This window comes from Embiotoca jacksoni, unplaced genomic scaffold (genome assembly GCF_022577435.1).
Source record: "Embiotoca jacksoni isolate LCO1_2020_lvr unplaced genomic scaffold, fEmbJac1.0.p SCAF_20, whole genome shotgun sequence".
NCBI lineage: Eukaryota > Metazoa > Chordata > Actinopteri > Embiotocidae > Embiotoca > Embiotoca jacksoni.
This window is the reverse complement of record NW_027185341.1, coordinates 8,358,627-8,377,601: the sequence shown is the minus strand read 5'-3', so window position 1 is coordinate 8,377,601 and position 18,975 is coordinate 8,358,627.

Sequence of the window (18,975 nt, the reverse complement as noted above, 5' to 3'; positions counted from 1 at the left end):
AACACAGACTTCATTTTTCAGACCCAGAAGTCAGATGTACATTTTTTATATACAGTCTATGTCCCAAACACTTAAAAAAAAAACTGCAACCCTCAAATCAAACTATGAAAATCAACAGATCCATACAAGAGAAGCATTGCTTAAATAAACCTTCTTGAATGAGCAAACAGTGAGCACAATCTGATCACCTAATCAACAGTTCTGGAGCAGTAGCAATAACGAGCATGATTAATAACTTGATGAAGCTTTCGAGCTAACAGCTTTGCGTTGCCATAAATTATGGAATCATGGCGTGTTTCCATTCCAATGCTACAATTCCCACACACTCCCATTTTCCTTCCAACTTCAGGAAGCCAGTCGCCAAGCCACTATAGCGCTGGAAAGCCATCGTTTCCCATCACAACCAGATGTATACCCATCTATTTCCACAGTGCTTGGATGGCACACATACGAGCATTACAACATGGTACACATTGTATCTCCTATAAGATCCTGTCTGATTACAACCTCAGTGTTTGCGTTACGCCTCGTCTTCTTGCCAGCGGTCACCAGGCGGACTGCCGGGCTGTCGCACAAGCTGAAAGAACACAACCACAACTTCTGCCACACAAACTCGCATGCATGCACACTGGCACCAGGGTTGACTGTTTGGTTGGAAGATCACATCAATTAGACCCGAAGGCAGGAATAACAGGCCAGAAGACGCCGTGATGCAGCCACACACACACACACACACACACACACACACACACACACACACACACACACAAATACACAGACGTGCAGACGTGCAGACGTGCAGACGCGCTGTTGTAACACTGCGAAGGGTTTATTATCCTGTGTTTCCTGGCCGTGAGCTTTCCTGCAGGGCAGTTTTTCTTTTTGGTTTTCCTCAGCCTGAAACCCTGCAGTCCTGTGTGTGACTGCCGTGACCACCTTTTTTGAATGGGACGTGCCCGTCAGTCTGCTGCAGAGAATTGAAATGGGTGGTTGGAGAAGAAAGGCTGTCGAATTGAACGAGTCGTGCAAAAAGAAAGGAGAGGGCGACCATAAAATCCACATCCGCGCTGTGCACAGTGAAAGTGCAGCGGGATGGAGCAGACACTGGTGCGTAAACATGCCCTGTTGAAATAAAGACCATCAGACACACACGCGCACACGCACACGCACATGCACACACACACACACACACGCACACACACACACACACACACACACACACACATACACACACACCTGCTCTCCCTTGTGACTCGGTGCCGCTGTGCTTTATGTGGCCTGTAGTGGTCTGTTGAGGAATGCTGAACAGAACCACAAGTAGACCAGACACACAGCCAGGCGACATAAAACTCAATTGGCTGGTTCCTGTTGCTCTGTTTCTCTGTCTCTCTACTTCTCTTCATCCTCCTGGGCTTATTTTTCCTTCTGTGTCCTGTTGTCATTCAAGCTTCCCTCTCACTTGTGTTCTTCTTCCTCAGTCTGCTTTGTCATCGTCGTACACACCTGTCCTTCACAATTTTCCTCTTCTCTGCCTCTTTTTCCATGTTTTTGTCTTCTTTGTTTTTTTTTTTTTTTGTCCTTTCTCAGTCATGTCTTTTTGCTTTTTTTTGTTTTCCTCCTTGACTCAACCTAAACATAAGAAAACCCTGATCACCTTATCCAGCATCTGCTTTTAGCCATACCAGCAGTGTAGCTCTATTCATCCCGACAGTCAGCCAGTCCACATATTTCAACCACTTAAATTAAATTGCCATGATGCACATTTTATGCAGACATTTCTAAGAGGATAAATTCCACTTACATTGGTGATCTTTCACTTCATATTTAGTGCCACCGTCAGTGCCATTTTTAAAGGTTTCAAAACAAATTACTTTTCTAATTATATGTGCTTAATATTTCGTGGTAATTTGTAAATATTAGCTCATGTGAACACAAACTAAGATGAGGAACATGGTAAACATTTAACCTGCGGAGCAACTACATCATTGTCATTTTGAGCATGCTGTTGACTCTTGGGCTTCATCCTAAATTACTATGTTTTATTTGAGTGTCTGAAAAAGGACTTTTTAAAGTTTCTAGTAGAATTACAGTAGAAAAGACCTACTAAAGTGGTCGACTATTAGTTAGTTCATGCCAATTGTCAACTTACTGTCGCAACTTTATACTAAATAATACTAATTTAATTACTTAACTTAGAGTTTCTGCCACAACACATACACAAGCCATCAGAAACTTGGGTAGTTTATCATAGCTGATTTAACATTAGTATCATAAATGTCATGCTCTAAATGGCCCCTTACACATCCTGTAGGCGGGAATTTTTTTGCCAAAGATGTAAATGTCCAATCCTCCAAAATAATACTACCACCACTTCTTGTAACAAATTAATATCATATTCAGGCCAATATGGTTTCCTTCTTCCATCATTTATTGCTATATCTTTGCCTCTGTCTGTGCATCCCCCCCATCTTCATCTCAGGTGGCTGCAACTTTGCAAACTTTCATTCGTAATTTTGCGGTTCCAACTGCACCCCCATCCCCTCAATCCAGCAGCCAGGACAAACGCTGAGTCTCATTTATCACCGGGCACCGCAGGGCAGCTGGTCCAGCCAAGCTGTAAGCCAGGGCGGGGTAAGGTGAAGGGTTCGGTAGAGTGTAGGAAAGAGGGGGGAGAAAAGGGTGGAGGAGACCGAGACGTGGGGCAAGGTGCCAAATGAGGTGGGGAGGATCGAGCTGGGTGGGGCAGATGGGGTGAGCTGGTGTGACCACGAGCATCAAGCCGAGTTACCTTTGGGAGGGGAGGAGATGCAAAAAAGGAAAGTAAGCAGGAGTGGAGGAAATATGGATGCAGAGAAGCTGTGGGTGGTGGAGGGTTGGTCGGGGCAGCAGGGAAGCTTCCTTGGCTTAAACATAAATCTGACCCCACAATGTGGTGCATAAACATTGATTTAAAGAAAATCAAATTCTTAAATGCACTGAAAAACATTGCATTTCATGACTGATCACTGCCTGTTTGAACCATACGGTTATATCTTATTTCTGCTCCCTGGTAACCTGAAGTTTGTAATGCAGATTTTCTGTTAAACATTTTTCCACCCCTCAGATAAGTTAACCATATTATCATCTCCGTGGTTGTTGTCTGAGATTTTAGAACACTCCTCCAGCGCCAAGGAAGCATTTTTTTTTTTTATGTAGTTGATGACTAATAGCTGTTCCTTAACCGAGTGAGTTGCATCTAAATAATGCTCAATTCTGTGTACTTAAAGGTGGGATCTGTTCCTCCATTGCATGGTTGCGTGTGCAGAATTCAAACAACAAAATAACCTTATAGGTTGAAAAAGTAAGTTAACAACCATACAAACATATTCTTCATAGATCATAACTGTTAAGCAACACTAATTATCAGGCATACAAAAAACTGAGAGAGCTGATGAAATACAATAAGGAGAGGAGGACAATGAGTGACAGGTGACATTGAGATGGGAGATAGATAATCATATAGGTTGGAAACACATAAGGACAGGAAGTAAAGTAAAGTAAAACAGGAACACTGGAGAAAAGGAAAATAGGAAACACAAAGGGGGAAGGTACGAGACATGACGGGGACCATGACACAAATCTGAGTAAGCTTTAAAACCAAAATAATACTTTTGAAAACACACTTTAAATCTGGATGTGCAACATACAGGAAAACAAATGCAAAGAGGGAAAACCCCATCCATCTTAATTTGGCATTTAAGCTAACATTTGATAAGTAGCACCTTAGCATTGGGACAAATAACAATTTTGACCTCCTAATGGCGCTGAACTCTGAAGGGGTCACTGAAGTTTGTACAGTTCTTACACTGAGGGGATGCTTGTATCCGTTTCAAATTTTATGGCAGTCCATCCATTAATGGTGGACACATTTCACTCAAAACCACAAATGTCAACCTTGTGGCGACACTCGAGAAAGAGTCAGACAATAAATCGTTTCGAAATTATGAATCTTTATACAAAACTTAATGGCAAGCCATGCAATAATTGCCGAGATATTTCAGTCTGGACTAAAGTGGTAGACCGACCAACATCCCGACAGACCAACTTTGGCTAAAAAGGTTTCAGAGCAGCAATTTTCAAGAAGATGGTAATTAGGAGTGGTGCAATTCCTAAAGAGCCCAACTGCCTCTTTGTGCAATTGTTGATTATACACTGATCTCTGCAGTTAAGTTTGATGGAAATGTTGCTCGACAGACAGTTAACATAGATTATAGGATAGGCTGTTACTCTCAGCACAACCAAGGCCTCATTAAAGAGCATCATGTTATGTGGTTGGGTTTGTTTACCCTGCAGTTTACACACTAAACAGAGTTGCCAGGCGGTAAATGTCTCTAAAATGCAGATCAATACTAAATAGTGGAATAAATGAATTCTCATAGGAATTATGGTCGGGAGCTGTGCCACTGACGTACAACCGGTCTTCGAGAAATGCAAGCCTGGACGCGTGTTGACTTCCTGTCTGCCACACAATTGCGGGTCAAAGAAGAAAAATCCCAATTTGAGACCTCACACTAGTCTTGCATGTGTTCCTATCAAACTGTTAGCGCAATATTTATTTCCGTCTTTTTCTCCAGTGACGTTGATGCTGCTCGTTTAACATTTCCATCAGCAGACATCCTACAGACAGGCTGGGCTGCAGAAAACACAACTTGTTTTCTGAAATGACCCAAAAAATGGCTCATACAAACCCTGGACTAGTGGTTTTCTCTGCATTTAGTTGGTTACAAATGTCAGTTTGGAGGTTTTTTTTCTAATGGATGTCCATGTGTTATTGAGCAAATTTTTCCAGCTTTCCCACCCTTGCTGAATACCCTGCCATAATAAGACTAAAACACATAAATGAAAGCACTTTCTCCATCAATCTCTATGTTTATGTTGCGTTTCCAAACTGACTTTGACACCTTTTCGTGACCGTGGGTGGGAAGCTCCATGGGAAACCTGACAATTCAGTTAATCAGATTTATTGAGGCTTGAATTTGTCAACAAAATCAATACAGGAAAATATGTCACAGCTTCCACACTATTATCCTCGCATGAAAGACAGAAAAGGATGTAAACCTGAATTAATATTTTTCACCAGAAACTTCAAAACATGCAAATGCTGAAAGAAGGTCAGACAAAGCATGTTGGTTACAATCTAAATCTTATTCTAGCTGTCAGTTATTTATATTAAAGTCACACCCAGCTGCAGTGACGTAATGTGACTGTAGCATGACTTTTTTGAATACTTAATCTTTGCAAAGTGATTGGCTTTAATGGACTTTAATGTAATCTGTGACTTATATTGTGGAATAGTGGGTGTTTTCACCACTTCCTATGTTAAGGATTACCGTAAATATATCAATCTGAGGAGGGAACATCCCTCTTTAGTTGCAATACTTGCAACACAGATACATGCAAACTGTAATAGGGCTCACAAGAGGACGTGGCTTCATTCTAAAGTGTCACAAGTCAAAAAGGTTGGGAGCTACTCTGGGAAATAGAGCACTGACCTTTGAGCAGGTTACTGTTTGTTGCTTGTTCTGTCGTCAATGGGAAGAAAAAACATTTATTACAAGTCCTTCTCGGAAGGGGACTCAATTAAAAATGAGTGAAGATACTTTCTAATCCCAGTCAGGAAAATTAGTGTAAGTACTAACACAATGACTGCACTGTACTTCGTAACTTTGTCATAATTACTTCACTAATCCGTTTTGGTCAAAGTGACGTCTCAAGGACATTTCAGGACATATTAAGTGGGTCACTCATTGGACAGCGCTGCAGAAGAACAGCAAGGAAGATGACACTCCGTGGTCAGACAACCCGTGTGTGTCAGACGACCCGTGTGTGTCAGACCTGAGCTGCTTCTGTTTCTTTCCATTGTACTGTCGTCATTCTCTCTTCATGCATCTATCCGGCATTTTTGCTAAAAAAAACAAAAAAACACGTCATCTTTTACCAACCATAAGTAAAAGGGTTGTAAAGAAGACCAGATTTGATCAGTTACATGTAACTTTTATGAGAAAATTGCACTTGTTGGAGTAGTTTTAAGGCAGCATCCTTTTTATTCAGGTGTGGATTTTCTTTTGAGGCCATGGTTCTCTGCTGGAAAATGGTTGATTGCTCCATGCAGGTTGGGATGGGGTTCCTGCCCCAAGTGTTGCCGAGTTGTTGACAAGTGAGGATAGGATGGAGCCGGTGTTTGACAGGCAGATTGGTGCTGTGTCAGCAGTAAAGCAGGTCCTGTACCGGACTGCTTTGTTGAAGAAGGAGCTCAACCCGGAGGCAAAGTTTTCGATTTACTCGTTCATCTACAGTCCAACCCTCACCTGTGGTCATGAGCTTTCTGTAGCATCAGAAAGAATGAGATTCTGTATACGAGCGTCTGAAATGAATTCCTTCTGCTGGGTGGCTGGGCTCAGCCTCAGGGATAGAGTAAGGAGCTCCAACATCTGAAGGGAGCTCGGAGTAGAACTGCCAGTGCTTCACGTTGAAAGGGGCCAGTGAAGGTCGTTGGACCATCCGATTGGAATGCCTCCTGGGCACCTTCCTTTGGAGGATTGTTGGGCATGTCCAACTGGTTGTAGACCCCGGTGTAGAAGCAGAACATATTGGAGGGATTATATATCTTATTTGGTTTGGGAATTATTTGGAATCCCCCAGGAGAGGATCGAAAATATTGCCGGGGAGAGGGACATTTGTGCTATCTTGCTCAACCTGTTGCCAGAGACCTAACCCAGAAAATTGATGGATAGAGAGATATTTAGAAAAGAATCATGACCTTTGTATCGTATTTGGTTACATTTATTGGGCTACCTTCATTTAATTATGTTATTGCACATGAAAGGATTCTGATATCAGGTGCTTTGGTACTCTGTTTTATCTTTTTCCACCGTGAAAGTTTGGCGCGACACATATACCATGCTTATAAACCGACAATACCACTGCTTTCCATTTTATTGCAGGCCTCTATATTATCCTGTTTTGAAGTGAAGAATAGCTTCTACTTAACGTCTTGTTTTTACAAAGTAACAGTACCTGAGTACAGTTTTTAGCTACTCTACCCCCCTCGAGATAAAAATCCACCTGAAGCAGATTTTTTTTCAACGTAATTAACGTCACTGGAATCATGACTTTGGAAAACAGTCAACATTTTCTAAGACCACAGTTATAAAAGTTTAAAAAATTTCCCCTCGGGGATTAATAAAGTATATACCTACCTTATCAGAAGCAACCATAGACTACAGATAAGTGAACATAGACTCCAGGTCTGAAGGGCGAAGCTAATGCGGAGGTGCCTTAAAGTGCAATACTTTTGAGGTCCACTATGGGCTGGCTCTATAAAAGCTCTAGCTCCAACAGACTCCCATTCCAAATATGGATCTAAAAAAAACAAGATGGTAACGGCTTAATGCCAGACTCAAGGCTTCAAAACAGCAGTTCACAAACCAATGGGTGACGTCTCGTTGAGTTGCCACTTGGAAGTAACTAAATGTTCCCAGGTAACATCAGTTCTAAGAAGACATGACTTGTGGGTGTTTTCTCAACAGTTTAGTCATGCTGTTTTCAGACCATTATTTCTAACTCAGGCCGGTGGAAAGAAAGCAAAACCCGACTTTTTTTTCCAAATAGTTTCTGGAAGCTGCAGTCAACAAAGGGAAAGCAGACAACCTGAGACTGACATCCTCAGTGTGACAGACTTAATTACACGCAATTACTGGGATTCCCCACAAATTACTCCCCAAAAGCTTTGTCTTCCCCCCCCCCCCACCCCCCATATTTCCTTCATGTGAACGCAGAGGTGTAAAAATGTCGGGAAATGCCATTAAACCGCTGGTGCTCTGTGAAATGTTCCATCTCCTCCGTTTACCTGCTTTTACGAGAAACATACATTTATAAAATACCTCAATTTGCTTCGAGATGAATGGGTTGTTAGCTTACTCCGGGTGAGCAGATTAAGTCTTTAATTAGCTCTGATTTAGGAGACGTCAGGCCTGTTTTACACCACATGTGCTCATTGCAGAGCACAGCACCAAAATCATGGTCATACTTCCACAGACAAATAAACGAGCATAGTTCTGTCCGTTCGTTTAAATTGCACACCTCATAAACTTATAATTATCATGTTTAATTTGCACGTGAAAATAAGCAAGCCTTCTGACTAGCTTAGAATGATGTGCCTTTCTTTTCAATTAATTTCTATACTTGACAGTGAGATGCACAGAGCAGCATGAGACAGGGTGTCTGAGAGTGAGCTGGCAATTCATGTTCTTTCCTGCTGTTTACGTGTTTGAGGATAAAATGAAATCTAACATTGATGTTTATTAATTATATATTCGATATTCATGTCTTTGCATTGACTTTGTATTTAATCGCTCCGCGGGAATGATTCACTTTGGTCTGACTACACCATTAAAGGGCTACAGCTATACTCACAGAATATGGGGTTTAGAGTACGTAACCAACGCTCTTTCAGAAGATGACGTTCCCTTTTCTTTAATTCCACATGCAAAGTTCTGATTGGTTGGACATGCTTCCTGCCAGCAGAAGTAGCCACCAATGGGCACGACACTGGATCCACTCGATTCACTGAAGTCACAAAAGTTTTTTTTTACCTCCCAATAAATTCGTATGGCGGCTCCACCTGTCAATGTTGCAGCAATGTGTTTCCAGATCCCAGCAAATCTATTGTTCAGTATAATAAACTAACTGATAGAAATAATGACAACAACTACAAAATGAGACCCAGGTTATCCGCCATCTGCTGTTTGAACTAAGAGCTGCCTGAATATTTAGACGCACTAAAAGTTTGAACTAATCCATTGGTTCAGTTCGGCTCCCCATGTCTTAACTCTTTAATCACAGCGGTACTGTTTACCATTGTTTAGGTAATAGCAGAGATTCCGACCACAGTTTGGTAAACTTTGAGGGAAATGTGGAGAACCGCTCCATTGCACTTCAATCAGAATGGGAAATGTGAAACACATGAAGAGCTAAACTCCAGTCATTTCTCAATAATCTCTGCGGCTGGGGCGCCCTTGCACGTACGCTCCTCTGCCTCTGGTTTACCTTTTAAGTCACAATTGAATATTTTAGGAGGGAAAGCTCTGCCGCGGCGCAAACTTTAACCTGATGACTCGTTATTGTTGATTTCATTTCATTTCCAGCATTATTAATATTGCTTGGACAGGTACGGGATGCTCCTTGACTAAATCTACTTAATGCAGCCGCATTCTTTGAGGCATGTTCTCGAAAAATCTCCTGCACATGTTACAAAGACCTGCCTGAGTCCGCCGCTCAGCCCACACACTTTTTCCAGTGGTTTTTGGCCTTGGCAGACCTCTACCCACTGGAGCTTACATGCCAGCGTCCAGACTCTGTCTAATATGAGAAGGTGATGTGCATAATTTGTTATATATGTATTGCTTGAAATCTGAAATATAAACACAGCAAAAATGACAAGCCCACTGCCCTCAAAACCACTAAAAATAACAGTTCGGTTTGAGCGTTCTGGCTGCTCGCATCTGATTAGGACAAACTCTGCATTTGGACTTTCTTTTTTTTTTTCTCCATCTCTTATTTTTTTTTTTTTATGTCAAAATGGCCAAAAGGCTTTCCATAAACACCTTTTGAGAAATGCAAGGAAAATGAAGTTGCGGCTATAGAGAACACAGTTTGTATAATGAGAGCGTGCTGCGGGAAATCAGAGCTTCGTTTGTAGGCGATCGAGACCCAAATGGCTCCATTACACCACAGCTGAGCTTTTTTTTTTTTTTTTTTTTTTTTTTTTTTTTACTGGTGAAACCTCATTATTGGATTTGCTTTATGATTTTCTTTCTCCTCTTCATGTTTCCCAATAAATTCAGTGAGTTTTGTTTTTATATGAAGCAGTAGATGGGGAGAGAAAGACTGATGGTTCTGCTCTCTTTCCTGCTAAGTGTGTAAAGTATGACTTCACGGTACATTGATGTTGAGAGGGAAGGGTCACGGACTTCATTGTAGACCCCCCCTCCTCCTCCACACACTCACACACACACACACACACACTCCTCGCAAACCTCACTTTCAATCCGACGCTCGATTAGAGTTCGATTTTGTGGGACTTTTTTCAGTCGTGCTGCAGATCTGCCCAAAAGAATAACCCAAATACCTCAATGTCTGCCTCGCGTCCCTGTATAAACATAGTTAGAGCGAGGAGATGTACGGTGCGGTCGCTGCACCGTGCGCAGACACACGCTGTAATTGGAAGGATCAGCGGAAAGGGGAATTTGAGACAAGCCAGAGCAATTTGAGGGAGTTGACAAGATATTGTGAGGAGCTGAAGAGAGGATGGCAGCAGGTGAGAGTGATTTGTCGGAGGTTTTCATGTCGTACTCCGACGCTGCCGCCTGTCTTACCTGCAGCTGAGAAATGTCCTGCTGCTGTGCACGTACACCGAAGTGTCTGGAGGGAAGAAAACCTTAAGACAAGTTCGATCCTGACCGATCCTTGTCTTCATGTCATGGAAGATTTGTCATGACAAGTACGAAATTCAGTTCCTAGTGTGTATCGTGTGTAAATGCGCACAAGTCCCTCACTTTGGAAACACTCATCCTGCCGCTGAGTGACGCTGCGGGTATAAAGTCATTAGAAAGACTCTGACAAACAGCTGGAAGCAACAAACTAAACTTCAGCTTTATAGACCAAAGTGATGGAGACCAAACTCAACGGACATGAAAGGTGTTTTGAGACCTTGAGGTCCGTGAGTGTGTGTGCCTCTGTCAACTTTAGGTCGGAGATATACTTGTTTTAAAAACTACACGTTTGTGTGCGCGTGATGGCTGTGTCGAGTATCCGGCATCCGTTTGGAGCGTTGGTTGTGCACGTACTCAGAATATAATGCAACGTGGCCGCAAGATGAAAAATACAGTGGTGAGGGTGGTGTAGGGACAGTATGGAGATGTTACAGGATCAAGGACCTGCTAAACTAAATGGAAGCAAGTCAGAGACTGTCATGTTACATTACATTACATTTCAGTTAGCTGACGCTTTTATCCAAAGTGACTTACAATAAGTGCATTTACAACCATGAGGGTACAAAACCCAGAACAACAACAATCAAGAAAATACAATTTCTTCAAGAAAGCCAAACTACAAAGTGCTATCAGTCAGTGTCATTTTAAGTGCTACTAAAGTTCTACTATTCAAGGTAAAGTCGGAAGAGGTGTGTTTTTAGTTTGCGGCGGAAGATGTACAGAGTTTCTGCTGTCCTGATGTCGGTGGGGAGCTCATTCCACCATTTAGGAGCCAGGACAGCAAACAGTCGTGATTTTGTTGAGTGTTTAGCTCGCAGTGAGGAGCGACAAGCCGATTGGTGGATGCAGAGCGGAGAGAGCGGGCTGGGATGTAATGTTGGACCATGTCCTGGATGTAGACTGGACCCGATCTGTTCACAGCACGGTACGCAAGTACCAATGTTTTGAAACGGATGCGGGAAGCTACTGGTAACCAGTGAAGGGAGCAGAGGAGGAGGAAGAGGAGGAGGAGGAGGACGAGGACGAGGAGGAGCGGAGTAGTGTGAGTGAATTTAGGAGGTTAAAGACCAGTTGAGTTGCGACATTCTGGATGAGCTGCAGAGGTCAGATGGTACTAACAGGTAGACCTGCCAGGAGGGAGTTACAGTAGTCTAGATGTGAGATGACCAGAACCTGGACCAGAGCCTGGACCAGAACCTGAACCAGAACCTGCGCCGTCTTCTGAGTGAGAAGAGGACGTATTCTCCTGATGTTGTGCAGCATGTATCTACAGGAACATGTTGTTGCAGTGATGTTGGCAGAAAGAGAGAGTTGACTGTCGAGTGTCTCCGAGGTTCCTAGCAGTCAGGGTCGGGGATAACACAGAGTTGTCCAAGGTAGTAGTCAGGTCGAGGGTGGGAGAGTCTTTCCCTGGAAGGAAGAGCAGTTCGGTCTTGTTGAGGTTGACGCACGGCGGAAATTGCTGCAGTGTGGACGGCGCAGATCGTGCGTTTTGTCTCCCTGTTCGCTTTCTGGGACATTTATGGACCAGTGTTGGTGCTGAAATTCAGATGAAGCCTGTTGTTCAGACCTTGGTCTGTGTCTTATATTGAGAGCCTTTACTGTGAAGAAATTGCTGAAACTTAGATTTATTAATGCAATTAATTTGCATTAATTTGTGACGACAAGACCAAAAATCTGTCCATTGAGCTCATAGGGCTTCCATACATTTTAAATGTGAGCTAGTTGAAGACCACTTTTCCGAACAGTATATTTTTGGCACAAAAACAGCACTTGAGATTTAGTACCGGTAATGTCTTCAAAAGACAGTTTTCGAGTCTAACACACACACACACACACACACACACACACACACACACACACACACACACACACACACACACACAGAGAAGAGCTTGCCAAAGTCCGTTCACAGAGGCATTCATCCGTCACAGTGACATGGGGGAGGGATATGAAGGCAGACAAGCTATATCACCTGCAACAGCTCACCTCACTCAGGCTCCCGCGTCTTTCCTCCCCGTCTCCTTGTTGCCATGACGACAGACCAAACAGGGCTACGCCACGCTGCCGCCAAATCAGCTCTCGCTCTACGATATCATGTCAAATTTCTTGGACTGAAAGAGTTTGCCTCCAGGACGTCGGGAGGATTGAGTGTCTTCTCTGTCATGTGATGAGGACGTAGTTGAGTTTAGAGAATAAAAAGGATATCATGACCTCTTTCAAATTAGATATTCTAATTCTAAAATGTCATGTTATGTGAATAAATGGCCCAACGTATCCATGAAGATCTCCAGTGCAAAGATAAAACACCCACCAAAAAGTGAACTACTTGGACCATTGAATGTGGTATCGTTGTAGCTACATCACAGTCAAATAAACTCCTCATTAATTGTACATGGGATTACGTTAAATATGGGGAGTCACTTTATTAAAGTAGTTATCACTGGATTCAGCTGCCAAATATTTCACTCTGGAGAAGAATCTCATCTTACACACACACACACACACACACACACACACACACACTGATATTGAGCAGTGTGGTAGTGTTTCCCAGCGTGTTCGAGCCCTCCTTGTGAACCCGGAGCCACTGTTCAGGGAGATGTAATGGGGTTGATGTTGGCAGGCCATCATACAGGAGCTCAGCGAGCTCTCTGCCGGCAATCACGAATCCTTTGGCTGTAGCTAAAGGCATCATTTATCGAGTTTTATATCTGCTTTGTTCTGCATGCATCAGACTTTCAGCAGTAGTCTATCTTTATTCTTTTTATCTTTTAAGTGTTGGCGTTTCCCCGCCTTTTGTTGCTAATTTGTCTGGTTTGAGCCTAGGTGTCTAGTTTTAGTGCAGTTTGTAATTTACAACATTTCCCAGCATGCATTTCAGTAGAAGTCAGGTACTTCATGGTACAGATATTTTGACCTCAAGTGTATTATTCACCCACATTGTGTGTCTGTCAGTGATGAGCAAGTCGTACCCCGCCTTCCTCTACAGAGATGAGGAGCGCGTTTTCAATTTTCTTCATCATTTTAAGACTCACAGAGCAGTTTTATATTTCAAAGTAAAATCGCTCACCTCTTCAGAACATCTGCTGACGTGTTTCAGGTAGCAATATTTTTCTAAAATGTAAGTGGAGAGTTTTGGAACGAAACCCTTAAAGAGCGTTGTGAGAGCGAGCGCCAAAGAGCCGCACAGCAACTCCTATTCATAAAAAGGTCGAAGAGAGCACATTGATAAAAACCAGGCTGCAGATGAAGGAGCAAGTGGAAGTGAGTGAAAGGAAAGAGATGAGGTCAGTGAAATTAATTAAAGGACAATTTATATCCATTTAGAACAAACAAAGCATGGCTTCCTCCCGGTCATCACTCAGCAACAGACATAAAATCCTTCACTCTGTGTGACGGCTCTCGTAACATTTTGACATTAAAGCAGCGCCGCCCCTCAGAAATGAAGAATTTCTGCTGTATCATTTATATATTTGTCCTGAATGCAGGCGCCAAAGGAACAGGTAGACCTGAACCATTAAAACGGAGTGTTATTCCAATCCCTCACTGCCTGAGGTTGGATAGCATCAACAGCCGCAGAAAAACAATAATATGCCTGGAAATTAAACAAACTAGCAAAAACTTTTATTGCACGCAAAGGTTTTTTTTTGATATTACCACCGCCTCAGAAAAATCAGCTTATTCAACCCTGGCTCCCGGCTGACTCCCGAATTACACACCGTGTGTGCGTGCGTGTGTTGTGCGCTGCGTGGTGAAAAGCAGGACTGTTGATCTTGGTGTAAGATGCCAAACATGTCTATAAAGGGACTTTTCAGGGTCTTACCGGGCACCGTGCCAGACTGTCTGTGCCCTTGGGATGCCATATTGTGTGTTGTTGTGTGTCTGAGTGCACGAGTCTCTGTGTGCGCCCTTGGGATGGAGTAGCATGAGGGCAGCGGGAAAGGTTACACACGGCTCTAAATTAATGCTTTTATTTTGTCTCGTACGTTTTCTCTCGCTTTCCCTGCTAACTTCTCTCAGTCTGTCTGTCTCAGGAGGATGAATATAATAACCGACGCCGCCGACACATTTTTTTTTTTTTTTTTTTTTTCACACAGATGTAATTGGTCAAATTAGAAATGCGAAAAGATATAATTAAAAATGAAGTAGAATATTTACACCGTTCAATCATTTCCAATACGGGATAATATGACAAGAAATCTAAATCTAAACCAAGCGACTGCCAGCAGTGACGTCACCCGTTGGTTTGTGAACGGCCGTAATGAAGCCTCGAATTTGGCCGTCGCCATCTTGGTAGCGGTTTGGAACCGGTACTGAACATCTCTTGGCGAGCTGGGGGGGGGGTGGGTCTGACTCGATCTGATTGGAAACCCGGTGATACTAAGTCCCGCCCACTGATAGCCGTAACCTGACTGTACCACAGGCCTGTCAATTAAACAGACACGCCTCCCCCCCCAAAAAAAACAAACATTTGTGGGCGTGTTTGGGTGTTATTTCTTTTTAAGCTAAGTTTTTAATTAATGATTGGGATTATTTTCAGATGGACAGCCAGAAAACTAATAGCAAGCAGCGACTTTAGCGAACAACACCGAGACAACTCATGGAGAGATGTTATTGAGCGAGACTACTTGAATGGGAGTCTATGGAGCCGGAGGCTTTTTGGAGACGACCTCTCGTGGCACCCGGCCGTATCGCATTTTAAGGCATTTCCACATCGGCCTCAATTTCTCAGAGCTGGAAGCCACGTCCACTTTTACATACAGTCTATGATATAAACCTTTCGGAAGTAGGCAGCAAAAAGTTACGGTTAGTACTTCAAATGTTGTGAAAAATGTTAGAATAAAAGGACATAACATACATACATAACAAAGTGTCCAAAAAATTAAAAAAAGCCTTCTAACATCAGCAGGAGACAGCGGAGTAACCCCCCAGTCGTGTCCATACGAGACAACGTCTGACTCCGGAACATGATCGGACCAAGACAGAGTCCAGGACTCCAATATCAGAAGCTCCACTCAAAGCTGCAGAGCGACTAATGAACTTGTGAACCGTCATGGTTTCAGCCCATGAAACTCCCCCAAACAAGGCGGTGTTTGAGCGGAACTGACGCTGACGTGCTTCACCTTCACTTAGCTTAACGGACACTTGACTGCGTCCCCGGGGTCGGCCCCGAGGACGGGGGGGGGTTCGGCGTTTACCTGTATTTACCCGTCACTCTGCACGGCCCCTGCAGGTCCCCCCCCCCCCCCCCCCCCCCCCCGCTCTCAACTCACGAAGCCAAACAGCCGAGGCCTGCAGCTCAGGCTGTTGATGTTTACTCTGCCCGGGCCCTGCCCTCCCGTCCGTGGCAACGCGTATACAATTTTGGAGATTGGGGGGGGGGGTGTATTTTCCCAAGCGGGCTGAATCGGGGCAAAAATAAACACGTTGGTTTAGGGGTGCGCATGGCATCGAAAGAATTTCACCTCAGTCAAGGAAAATGGCAGAGAGGCTTCCACGTAGAGGGGGGACGTATGTAGGAACGGTTGAAATAAATAATAAACAATGGCATAAAGATATCAACAGGGATTTACCACCATCTGCAGGAGATTCCAGAATTTTAAACTTGTCTAAATTTAGCTGCAAAGTTTCTTTCGCTATAAGATATACTTCAATAGAAATCAACAGTCAAACACACATTCAAACTCTTTGAAATACACGCTATATGTGACCTCTATTAGTTAACAGGCGAATAGCCTTAGTGACTAGTGCGTGCAATTATAAAGCTGTAATCATCCTGTGGTTAAAACAGTGTCAGGGGATTGTTGCAGGTCGAGCCAATGGTGTTTAGCTTAGCATAGCATAAAGACAGGAAGCAGGGGGAAATCTTTACAGAAGTTCACACATTTTAAAAACATGAAATATGTATCTTTTACATTTAAGCGGTCTAAAATTATTGCTGTAAACACAACCATGTTCATTATAGAAGGCGCAACATGGCAGGACTACTTAAATTAATGTGGCTACAGAACTATCCAGCTTTCTGTGCCAGCTTTTTACAGGAGTGTATCCTTAATGGCAATTTAGAGCAGGAAGTTTTACTTTTTTTTTTTTTTTAGCATGTCCAATCGGACAAACAAAGTACGAGAGCATGTGAGTAAGTGCTGGACGACTCAAACTGGAGCAAAAATGATAAAGGCTGGGAACAGGTCAAGCAAACACCTCGAGGGTTGGGGTCGCAGGTTCACGGGCATTAATCACAGCTGTCCAGCTAATGGCGACAGCAGCACTCGAGGCCCGGTTTGATCAGCACAATCACATGTGACTGTTGTCCCGGGGAAGTTGTCTCCCTCAATAACTGGCCCACACTGCCACTAAATAGGCTCTGTAGGACAAGCTGTACACACACACACACACACACACACACACACACACACACTGATGCTCTTATTAACGAAAACCTTCAGAATGTGTGAACCACTTCGGGCTACATCTTTAAAGGGTAGTTCCAATTTATTCTAACTTCACAAGTCTCACTGACATAGTTCGGCAGTTTTATTTTGGTGGCTTTTGTTCTGTTAGGTTTATCTGTGTGGTTCCTTTAGATTAGAGGGGAGACACCAGCTCCGACAGCCCAATGCGGGTTCGACTTTGTCATCTCCCTTGATTTTGTTCATTTTGGCCAGCTGATCCGAATTTTGTTTCTTTGTGGCAGAATGATTTCATGTTTGTTACTGTTTTTGGTTGGAAATAAACTTTGTTCCTTTGTAGCTGCGACCAGAGGTCAGCTTTTGATTATGTTAGACCTTGGTGGTCATTGGCCATCATCAGTTGTAATAGCACTGTAGTCTGTGAAGGAAACAAAGAAACACTGTTACTAAAAAGTCCACTAAGTTTATACTTTATTATCTCTATTGTATTTGCATTTTTACCTCAAAGAGCATTATGCTTAAAAAATAAATAAATTAAAAAAAATGCATAGATGTTAAAAGACGTTTTTCCGCCTTTACTTGTGTCTCTTACAGGTTGCATAATATTGAATGTACAGTAGCCTGTGAGGTAAAGCTCAGGGCAAACAAGATGAAGAGTTTGGTGCTGTTCGTAAGGCTTATTGTACGGCAACTGAGGACGAGCATATCAACGTTGTATCTCCCACTCATCCTACTTAAGGTGGTCTGACAGAAGGAGGAAAAATAACATGAATGAACAGATCTGACTCTGAAAACACAACTTTAAGAATGGGTCCGAATCTATATTGTGCATGTTTAGGTTTAAGCAACAAATGATTTTGCATTAAGATAACTGGACAATTGTAATTTTGATTAAATGTAAATAGATAAATATGTCCTCTTTGACATTTTCAATATTACTTGGAACCACGATCCTCCCCAAAACAGAACCAACTTCTGTGTGTCTAAAAGTGACACTAGCAAAGTGGATATTAGATTTCAAGAGTGGATACTGGAATGAATAATTTGCAGTTCTATACTCCGCGTCTGTATCATGAGACTTGCACAATAGGTTGGAAATTTGTTTTTATATTATGGGCAGCATTACATTGCTCTCAAGATTTATCGCTGCATCATTGCGTGTTCATAAAGTTTTGTGTTTGGCTCTACGATCTGTCTTCGGTCAAGTGTACTCCGAGGTCTGGGAAACCATTTAGGCCTCTAATCTGTTTTAGTCCACTTCCCCCGGTGACTGTTGGCTGTAACATCGTGTCTGCATTGGTGTCTGTGACCTTCCTCTGCTATCTCCCCCGAGTCCCATTCTGTCTCCTTTTCCTCCTCCCTTTCTTCACTTCTTCTTATGCTCCCGAAATTCTGAATGTTTCGCTGCCCTTCACCTCATCTCTCGTGTATATTCCGCCTCTTTTCTTGACCCTGTAGTTCATATCATCAATGTCATTTTTTTTTTTAGAAAAAGAGGATTTGGTTAAATAATATTTTCAGTTTCCCTCCTTTTCCGTCTCTCCCCCTCAGTAGTTTGAATCCCTTAATCCAAGAACAATTGGCCAGCGTGACAAAAGCAGAAGGAGGGAATACAAAAGAAAATAAATTGATGGTGGAAAGATAACATACTTGGCCGATGCGGAGGTGGGGAGAAGATCAGCGAAGGTTTATAATGGCAGGAATAAATCATGCTCTGCTTGTTCGTGTCAGCGGCCTGTTTAAATTTGAGTCTCTTTACATAAAGCTTGAAGCAAAGTGTGCGTTTGTCCCGACTGTTAGAGACCGAGGGGTGATTGAAGGTGAAAGGGTGGTGTTGGGTTGCAGGCGCAGAGCCGCGGCTCATTTTTAATGAAGAAAAATAATGTTATCATGTTAAAGTAAGAAGCCCAAACTGTGCAGGCGGCTCTGACAAATGGCAGAGACAAATGTTCACAAAACAAAGGCAGTTGGCGATGACAAGATGACTTAGACCTTCGGAGAACGGTTTCCATTCTTGTACATATATTTCA